Raw genomic sequence first — 9,646 nt, 5'->3', positions numbered from 1 at the left:
AGAAAGCATGAAGAAGAATTAAAAAAATAGTTTTGATCAGCACTCTCCATACATTAAATATCAGAGATGTGCCCCCAAATGATTTGCAGCCTTTGACAATGATGTTCTAGGAAAAAGAGCAAATATTGACATTTCAATAATGTTTGCCCAGCAATCAGTGAGGGGTATACAGCATTCTGGGTATCTATGTTACTGGAATCAATTAGGAAAACAGAGAATTGATATTCTCCAATGAGAAACACATGGTAAATGCTGACATTACAGATAGATAACACTGGCTCTGCAAATCATTTCTGAAGTCATAGGCCTGTCATGCGCTGCCACCTATGTGCATGTAAGGACTCAGGCTGAGAATACAGTCTTACTGCTGCACACTGTTCATTCCATAACCCCGTCTCCCATTGGCAGTTTCCATCCTGCACAGCTAACTCCTGCTCTCCCTCCCTTTTGCCTTCCTCCTTCCTTTCCCCAGTCCTTTCTGCCTTCTCCCTGACTGGGAACAGAACTCTCTGAAACACAATTCGAAGTGACCTGGAAGAGTGTAGGGGGCCCCTGGTAGTGTAATCAGTAGTGTTACTGGCAAATTCTTCCCCTCTGCCTTCATCCCCTCTGCCTTCCTTCCCATCCTGTCTGTCGTCTTTCCCCCCCTTCCTCTCTTTCCTTCCTTTTCTTCATCTCCCTTCTCCTCTTCTTCCTTTTTCCTTCTCCCCTTCCTTCCTCCCTCTCTCCCTCACTCCCCCAGTCTCCTTCCTTCCCTTCCTTCTTTCCTTTCTTCCTTCTTTTCTCTTTTGCTTTACCTACCTTGTGCTAGCACTATTATTTCAGAAAAAATGAACTCTGTGGGCAAAGAAAGGAGGTTATAATAAATAAAAACCTCAAAGTAAAACATTTTTATTGAAATTTTTGATAAAGAGCCTCCCATACAGTAGAACCAAGCTGGAAAGTCCTGAGATGTACAAGAGCTCCTTCTTATCCAAGCGAGAGATTCCAAAACATGTAGTAGGTACCCGAAACCACAGGTAGCACCAAGCCTGTGCCTATTATTATGTCTTTCCTGTATGTGTATGCAAATACTATATGCGTATACATAAATATACACACTGTATATATATATATATATATATATATGTATATGTGTATATGGTATATGTACATGTATATATGATAAGCTTTAGTTTATAAATTAGGCAGAGCAAGAGATTACTGATAGGAACTAATGATAATAGAACATTAAAACAATGGACTACAGTAGAATTGCAAGCCACATTATTCTAATTCTTTGAGGCCATTATTAAATGAAATAAAACATTCTTGGGCAGAAGCCCTGTGTTATCCAGGGCAGTCAGTCTGACAACAGAGACAGCTCCCAGTTGGCTAATGGATAGGTAACACACACAAACACACACACACACACACACACACACACACACACACACACACCTTTAGGTGTGCTGAACCATGGTGTATTCAGGTAGGAAGAGGCCAGACAGTAGGAAACTTCATCACAACCACAATTCAAAAATTGCTTATTTCTAGAACTTCCCACTTAATATTTTCAGACCATGATTGACAGCTAGTACCTAAAGCTACAGGAAAGAGAAACCTCAGGTAAGTGGGGGTGGATAAAGTCTACTTAGCCATGGTCTCTGCTTTCCTGGGGATTGTTAGCTACTCCTTGGCCTCTATGCAGTTGCTTCTGTTTTTCTGCCTTCCTCATCTCTTTCCTCTCTCCTTGCTTCTCATTGTAATACCTATTTAAATGTCCTGATCAGGTGTTTTAACTACATCCCTCTATATCCATGAGAACTCCACACACTAAAGACTACTTTCCCATTTAACTCACATTATTGTTTTGGGGTATTGTCTCTCTCTTCTCACCTCTTCCTCCTTTCTTTTCTCCTGCCCTTTTCCCAGATAGATTTGAACTTCCTTGAAAGTAAGGATATACTGATTTGCCTCACTTTTTTTTCATTAAGTTTCCCCAAATAGCTAATATACCAAGGGGCAGGTGGGAGGGGGTTCATATAATAAATGTTGACTCAAACTGAAATGTTTAGAGCTTAAGTTTGTTGAAGTAAGTTTGCCCACTTGCGGGATGTATTCTTGGTTGCTGTCCTGGTTGTCATATATAGTCAGTGTGTCCCAGGAAGCTGAATTTTAAAAGTACTTTTAGTCTTGGACATTGCCTTCTGTTCTACTGCCTTCGGCATATCAAATCTCGTCCCACGAAGTAGCTGTGAGGGTCCATTAGCAAAGGCAGCCCAGTTACAAGGATTTTTAAAGCAAGGGGTAAGTATGTACAGTCCAGGCAGGCTGGATGGGGCTCAAGCAATCATTAATTCCTCTAAGATGGTTCTGATGAGGCAGCTCATAGTAGCTGTGGACTCTGGGGAAAGTCCCGGTCCTCAGCTTTTGTGGATGGAGAAAGTTTATTTTGTTTGTTTTTGTTTGTTTTGATTTGATTTGATTTCCTCATTCCTCTTTTGGGTTAGGGAAGGAGTGTCTGGGAATCACTGGGGTGGAGGGTGGGGGAGGTGAGTGTAATTCTCAGCCTGCAGGGTCTGAGATCACAGCTCTGGCCAGGCACCCTCCAACCTGCTTAGATGAAGAGGGTTTTCACAGCAGTGGGCGGTGCCATAGATAGCGTGGTTGCTAAGGATGTCATTATCACTCTGATTGCAGGAACCGGTGAGTTAATTGGCATGACCTCATTCAGGCCCTCCGGGGCCTACCTGTTCACAAATTATACAGGAGACAAAAAGTTGATCTTTTTATAGTGTCAGGAGGCAGCACCTGTTAACATTTAACAGAAGGTTTGAGAGAAGCTGGGGTACACAGTATTTATCTACCTGTTATCTTCCTCTCACCCCGAATGGCTTCCTCCTCACTGAATAGTCTTGAGACTTATCTTTCTAAAGCTTCCTTCTTGGTTGTTTCCTTTGTTTCCTGTAGAGGAAGTGAGATTTTTTTCCTGGTGGGAAAATCAGCCATTAAACTGAGGAAGGCTTGAGGAAATGAACTGAAATGTCTTGAAGGAAGAAAAATAGCACTATGAAGATGAAAAGGAACCGGGGATAATGGAGATTGATCGCTCGATCTATCTATGGCCTCAAATAAAACTGATCGGATTTAGCACGTTAGGTTATAGTTAAAAAGCTTCGTTGTTTCGGTTGGGGTAATACAGTTTCAGATTTTCACGGGAAGCCATTTATTTATTTTTGCATTTGTGAGTCATTTAGTCATTCCCTTGTGAGTGAGAATACATTTATTTCCCTGCTCCCTGCTGTTAGGCGTTCTATTAATACCACACTAGTTGAAATAAATGGAGCAGGAGAAACTGTTTGGTGGTGAATTTGTTTTTCAAAAAAATTTTTTTTGAACTGCTATTTTGGTAAGTTGGCTTTCCAACCCCTCCTGTGGTTTAAAGAGTGGTAACTTCTCACCCTTTCGCTTCCCCGACTCATGGTAGTGTGTGTGTGTGTGTGTGTGTGTGTGTTCCCTGCTCCTGTTCCAATATTGACAGCATCAAGGCCGTGGGAAGCCTTACAACCCAAGATGCGCATGCAGGAGAACCAGCCTGTGCTAAAATACCCCACCAAGCAGCAGGACTGTCAGAAATTTCAAACAAACGGACAGTTTTCTGGAGCGCAAGTTCTCATGCCTCTCTTTTGAACTCTGCCCCAAAGGAAACTCCAGCTTAATAACCAGGGGTTGGTTCTCCAGGTTAGAGGGAAGCGGCAAGGGTCGTGTTTCCCAGAGTCCACATGGGAGATTTTCAAATCACAGCGACTGTGCTCAGACACAATGCCCTTTGCTCGCGAGCCATGGCAGCACAGCTGAGCAAGATATAATGTGCTTGTTGTTCTGGACGGCTAATTACCATCAGTAATTGTTTGGGGCACTGAACACAGTGTGGGATAAAGACAGTTTTTTATAATTTTTTTTCAGGGAGGAGGGTCGATTCCACTCTCAGTCTTGAACCACATCAGCCCATTAGGCTGATTTGCCAGGTTGCCTCTGAGGACAGGTTCAGAAAAGCCCGTGGTGGGCCCCAGAAAAGCCCGTGGTGGACCCCAGAAAAGCCCGTTGTGGACCCCAGAAAAGACCGTGAACCACACACTGTTTCTGTCTGGCGAAGGTCAGGCAAACCCTGGAATTACTCACAGGGCTTTCACATCCCTGACTGCTCTGATGAGGATGGGGGAGGGGACAAGAGGGAGTAGTAGAAAGTGTCCATCTCCGGCCAGGGGGAGGGGTAAGGGGCTGGACAAGAGCACTCTGTTCTATTTGCTCCTTTCCCAGAAACCTTGAGAAGTGACAAAGAAAGAAAGAAAAGGCAAGCGAGGGACACATGTTCTCTCTCTCTCTCCCTCGCCTTTCTTCCTCTCTCTCTTCACTGCTTGCAATGGAGAGTCAATAACAGCAAAGATAATTTATGTTTAGGCTTAAACACCAACCCCAGAAGGTAATGTAGGGAGTGAAGGCAGAATGAAGATGATCCTCTGCATATAAGTATTTGGCTTCCTTTAAGGTTTTAAATTATGTACATCCAAGCTTGTATAAAGTGACCTCACCTGAAATTGACAGACAAAGATGCCGAGGCTCAGAAAAACAGTGTGAGTTCTCCAAGATGCAGGGCACACACTCAGGGGTGCTGAGACTAAATCGGAGATCTCCCATCACATGGAAGCTGATGTGTTCCTGAGACCACATGGTGCTTGCTGTACAGATCAGGATAGCATGCTAGGAGAAGGGTTGCAGCCAGGAGCCTGTGTGGCCTCCGGTTGGCCTTTCATCTTGGCTAGGATGGTGAGCTTGCTGATTTCTTTCACTTGTTTTATGAAACCAATAAAGTCAAGTGAGGCAAATGCTTTCCTGGCAAATCTGGGTGTGTTCTAATTGGCTTGTAGACGGACTTCCCGGCATTGCTAGGGAGTAATCCACCCACCCTAACCCCCTGAAGCTTACCTGCGAGGCATAAACAGGAACAGGGGTTAAGGCCTAGCTTACTAAAGGCACTTTCTTGGGGTAGGGGGATGGGGACGTTTTTGCCATTCATTTTCTACCTACATCCTTAAAATTTTCATCAAAGTTCCTAGACCTCTCAGGGCAGGCTCCTTTACAGGTGAGCTGCTCACTCCACTGGGAGGCTGGTTCTAATGTCCCCTTGTCCCAGCCCCTCTCAAGATTGGTTAATGGAATTGAATCAAAGCTCCTGAAACTTCATTCGCAAGGCCACCATGACTGTGCTTTATGCCAGGGACAATGAGGGTAGTATTGACTGGCTACAACTCTCACAAGCAAATGTCACAAAGTAACGTTGGAAGGAGTGTGCTCCGTCTAACGCCAATGTGCTGTAGGAACCAAAATTAACTAAAAAAGGGGGAAGACACAATAGAAGAGTTTTATTTCTTATTGTGCAAGGATTGGTCTTTGACTTAGAGTCAAATCATAGCATGTGCAGGTTTTGAATCTTGACCAATTTATTTAACCTCTTTGCTGCCTTAGCTCTTTCACATTTATAAAGAAAGGATATGATGAATCCTAACTTGAAAATTTATTGTGAGGGCTCCGTCATGTTATTTGTACGGTACACATTTGCAAAGTATGAAATATAATTAGTACTTAGCTAATGTTAGCTGAACAGCCTTCTTTCCCACACTTATGTCTTTTCAGTTGTCTAGCCATATTGTGCATGCAATGGTTAGTATTCATTGTCAACTTGACTAGAATCTGAGTCACCTCACAGAGAGAGATGCTTATGAGAGTGTTTCTGTAAATGTGTACCTGAGAGGGAAGACCCACCTTTAATGTAGATTGCGTCACCCCATGGGCTACAGACTGAATAAGAGGGACAGGGAAAGAATAAAAGAAAGCAACCTGGTGTGTCACCCTTCACCTCTCCCTTTCCTTCCTGACTACTGTTACATAACGACAGGCTATGCTAAGCCACACCTTCCCAACCGACGTGGGTCCTTCCTCTCATTGGAAACAAGTCAATCCTTCCTTCCTGAAGCTGCAGTGGCCAAGTGTTTTGTCAGAGCAATGAGAAAAGTAAGTAATATAATAAGATGTAGGGGAAATAGGAATAAGATGTGGTGGAGTTTTTGTTAGTTTTTGTGTTTGTTTTTATGATGCGTTGTTGATGTTTCTTCTGAATAGCATGCTATTGAAGCTGTAGAGAGAACAGCTAATGCAAACTGAGCTAAGGAATTCAAAAAGAGGCAGATTTGCTTCCCAATGTTGCTGTCCTGCTCTGTTTAAGATAAAATAAGACCATATTATGGAATCTAGTAGGAACGCCACATGAGTGATAGGTTTGACATTATTAAAGGACCTGTGCAGCCCCACATGTTTTCAGTGTTGTGACAATTTTGTGTTCAAAATGAGGACACCCACTTTGGTGACGTTGAGACAGGACGCTGTTAGAAGCTCCTTGCAGAAATCTAGAACAAAAAAAAAAAAAAAAAAAAGAGAGAGAGAGCGAGATGCCAGAGCCTTGCTTGCATTATGTCCTAGCATATTTTTCAGTGACAACTCATCTGCTAATATAAAGCACATCTGATGTAGCGGCAGGTGACAGCCCCTACTGCTTGTCATCACTGGAGAAGTTAAGACAGAGGGTCAAAGGTGATGCTAGGAAGGGCTGTGTAGACAGCTTAGTTGGTAAAGTGTTGGCCACACAGACGTGAAGACCCAAGTTTAGAGACTCACTAAGCAGGTAAAAACCCCCAACCTATAGGTACACACTTGTAATCCTAGCACTGAGGAGTTGAATAGAGAGAAACCTTAGAGTTTGTAGTTTGTGGATAGCTCGTCTTGCTGAATCAGTGAACTTCAGTCTTAGTGGAAGAGTCTGTGGATTAAAAAAAAAAAAAGCGAAGTGTGATGGGGGAAGAGGATTGACACTGGCCTCTAGCTTGTGTACCACACGTGCATGAGCACACACATGGACGTGCATATACCATGGAAAGGAGAGAAGGGGGAAGAGGAAGAGAGGGGGAAAGAAAGGACACCTTGAAAAGGTGGACCCGAGAGTGGAGAGTTCAAACTTTTGTACATACCGACAGCTAAATAGCATCAAGTATATCTTTGGGAAGAAAGTGAGGCCACAGACACAGATTCCTCCCTGACAATAGGGGAGGAGGCACCAAAAGCCTCATCTGGGTCCTTGTTCTAGAGAAGCTATTAGGTAAGTATTCAAGACAAGGGGTTTGGGCTTTAAGTTAAAAAGCCAGCTTCCAGTGCTGGAGAACAGATGGGGACCAGATCTACAACCACAGTGAAAGAAAGATCGGGCCCATGAGACATGGGAAACCAGCCATGACTTTAGATACAAGCTCCAGCTTTGGCTAGATTACGACGACAAATCCACCAACAAGCCCATAAGAAGGATGGATTTATGCTCACGATCATTTCTCATGGGAGGAAACCAAGATTTTGAGAATGACACGCCCATTTGGCTCCAGAGCCTTTGTCAGCCACTGCTCCAGCTTTTCAAGCAGAGCTTCTTCACAGCATCTTTTAAGGACTCGGTTGCCCTAGAACCTGGGACATGACTGATCCTGCAAGAGAGATGAAGTCCCAGTAATTAGGGGCAGGAGGGAATAAGCCAGATCTGACACTATGCCCTAGTGTCCCTTGAAGAAAGGCATTTCAGATTTTCCTAATAAATGGTAGTTTATGCTTTGGTCAGAGGCTTCGTCTGGTTTAGTTGAGACCTTGGAATTTTAGCTTAGCCCTGTCTTAACCCAGAGATTCCCCTAGGGACCTGGTAAGTTCTGACACCCACCTGGAAAATGCATGTCTGCTCCAGCATGACCCAAGACTCATCACTCATCAGTGTGGATCAGAGTGAAGTTCAAGATAGAAAGCAAATGGGAGTTGTCTGCATACCTCTGTATAGCTTCTTCACTGAAAAGTACATGTATGGATTGGGGAACTGCTGTGTGCGCTCTCGGGTCACTGGTTCTAATACTGATGGCACCGTAATTTCCTAATACTGTAGCCAAGCATTGAGAACTAGGTGGCTTAGGACACACAGATTTATTGTCCTACCTTTGCAAAAACTAGAACATCTAGGAAGATGTCAAGGCCACTTTCTTTTTGAAACTCGTGAGGGAGGGCCTTTGCCTTTCCATGCCTCTTTCCAGCGACAAGTGGCTTGCCAGCAATTGTTGACCTTCTGTGGCTTGTAGAGTCATACCTTTAATTTCTATTTTCATAAGACACTCTTCGGCATTTCTAGTCTATCTCCTTCCAGTGCCCGTGTCCTAATTTACTGTGGTGCAGAGGATTCAACTTAGGTCTCTGTGCTGCTAGCTAAGTACTCTATCCCTGAACTGTATCCACAGCCTAATTTCTCCTTCTAATACCAGATACACTAAAATACAACCTATCCAATAACCTTATTTCAATGTGACTGTGTATGTAAAGATTCTTTTTCTAATGCTGGTAGTAGTGGCACACACCTTTAATCCCAGCACTCGGGAAGCAGAGATAGACAGATCTCTGAGTTCGAGGTCAGTCTGGTCCATAGAGTGAGTTCCAGGGCAACCAGGGCTACACAGAAAAACCCTGCTTCAAAAAAAAAAATCAACAAAACAAAACAAAAATCCTATTTCCAAAGAAGGTCTTGCTCTGAGGTACTGGGGGCTTGGACCTTTGGGGGTCCAGAGAGGAATACAATTAGCTTATAATATGTTCTTTAATAAGTACTTTCTCTTCTTCACAGACAAGGGGAAAAAAGGTTAAAATTCACTGGGCTAGTAGGTGGGGAAGATCAAGTGACAAAAACAAAACAAAACAAAACAAAACAAAAATGAGCCCATCTCCTCACGACTAAACACATCTTCTTCCACTGACACTAGACAAGGCAGATGGGTGAGGAGCTAGGTGAGATGGAGACTGGGAGAAGAGGGCAGGACTACGATTGGGATGAAAAGTGAATAAATAAATTAATTAATGGAATAAAACCAAACTAAACCAAACAAAACAAAAAACCAAAATGAACCTACCTACGTTCTGCTCTCATCCCCTTCCAGTTCGTGGCACACTACCTTTAACACACTAGAAGTGTCCTCGGTTTCTTAAGTAACAAGTTACCTTTTAAAGGATGTGAGTGTTTGCTTGTGACTTTCTCAATCTAGCTACTGGTGCCAATTCACACTCGTTTCACACCAGTGCTTTGAACAAGCCTTCTGTACTTGCTGCTGACTAGACAGGATGAGAACCCCACGCTCGGCAGGGGAGTCCTAGATAAACGTGCTCTGGGCATCTCTAAAGATGAATGTCAGGAGGTCTAGACTCCTCAGGAGAGGCCTTCATACTGTATGAGCAGCAGGTGCCATATGATGTCTTTTACCTCGGGAAGGTTTATTTGCTGTACAGAGTCAGACGTGGAGAGATAATCTCATGTTGGCACCTGATACCTCAAAATGCAGTCTGTGGCCTGAGGCGACTCACTTAACCCTTCAACCTCACCATCTGGGACCTCCAGGAAGAGATGCCGGTTCTCCCAAAGCATCGTTTTCCTGGCCTTTGAAATATCTTAGAAGGGTTTGGCAAGTAGAAATGCTACATTGACACCAGTTAACTGAAAATAATTGATGTTCATAGAATAGTATTCTTAGGGAGTCCAAGTTTC

General features: G+C 43.6%; 1 annotated feature.

The window, feature by feature from the left end:
• Positions 2,085–5,363: an enhancer, noted in NCBI's record as "VISTA enhancer mm997". NCBI's record gives its function as "enhancer in: forebrain[8/8]" and the evidence as "EXISTENCE:transgenic organism evidence [ECO:0001131][PMID:17130149]".

Source organism: Mus musculus, chromosome 1 (genome assembly GCF_000001635.26).
Source record: "Mus musculus strain C57BL/6J chromosome 1, GRCm38.p6 C57BL/6J".
Classification (NCBI taxonomy): Eukaryota; Metazoa; Chordata; class Mammalia; order Rodentia; family Muridae; genus Mus; species Mus musculus.
Note: the sequence above shows the minus strand (reverse complement) of the source record. Positions and strands in the feature narration are given on the sequence as shown.